Consider the following 1221-nt stretch of genomic DNA (forward strand, 5'->3'; position numbering starts at 1 on the left):
ATATATATATATATATATATATATACATATACATATACATATATATATATATGCATAAGCGTGTATATTTATACAAGCATATATGCATATGCATATGTATCTATATGATCAGAATATCTACAAATGTGTGTGCATGCTGTTACCATGCATATCTACATACACACAAGGACATGCATACATTCATATGTATGACTATACATATGCATATTTACACATACACGTATGTAATATACACGTATGCATACATATATACATATATATATGTATACATACATGATATATATATATATATATATATATATATATATATCATCAGACACATACACATGCTTGTACGTATATACACATATGTATGTATACATAGTAATTATGTAATTAACCAGCTAGGGGCATCAGCATCATATCTCGTCATGTATTACTGGGAAGTCATGGAACCATCTTATTTATCTTCATTTCAAATGAAACTGTATACTAACACATTAGCACTACAATCGGGCATCAAGTCCATTCCTCATATCTCTCTATCCATTAAACTGCATGCCTTACATAGTATATATACATATATATATACAATTGTCTCTCACTTCATTTGCCATGATCTAATAAATATCATCTGGTTATATTTCTTTATCTTTTTTCCGATTGACATTTTTTACTCATCGCATGGTATGTGACTACATTTCTTTAAAACTGAATTATATTTGCCAGTATATAAACAGTAAAAACAATATTCTCAAACTGTGATATTGTTTCACCAATTATTCTGTATCTGTTCGTCTACCTGTTTTTTCTCTCCTTCTGTCGGTCTTTCTTCCGTATATATATATATATATATACACACATATATATGGCTTTGTTTGTATGTAGGTGTGTGTATGTGTGTGCGTGTGTGTGTGTGTGTGTATATATATACATATGTAAATGCATTTATGAATAGGCATGTATGTAAGTACATCTATTTAATCACTCTAGATATAAATGCAGATATACATGCATAACATAGCTACGAATACACATTTATATATGCGGGTGTATACATATAAATATATTAGTACAGATATGCACACATACACATGTGTGTTTGTATATATACATATACATACATACATACATACATACATATATGCATGTGTGTATATATATGCATAATTTCTGTAACATACACTAACAAAGACACACATATACAAATGTATACAAATGTGTGTGTATATATATATATAT

At 28.1% G+C, this 1221-nt stretch overlaps 1 protein-coding gene across 1 annotated transcript in view; it reads left to right on the forward strand.

Moving 5' to 3' along the window:
• The window catches only part of LOC106872231 (fibroblast growth factor 18), a 106839-nt gene that overhangs the window by 78079 nt on the left and 27539 nt on the right, over positions 1-1221 (forward strand). The window lies entirely within an intron of this gene.

This window comes from Octopus bimaculoides, chromosome 18 (genome assembly GCF_001194135.2).
Source record: "Octopus bimaculoides isolate UCB-OBI-ISO-001 chromosome 18, ASM119413v2, whole genome shotgun sequence".
In the NCBI taxonomy this organism is placed as follows: Eukaryota; Metazoa; Mollusca; class Cephalopoda; order Octopoda; family Octopodidae; genus Octopus; species Octopus bimaculoides.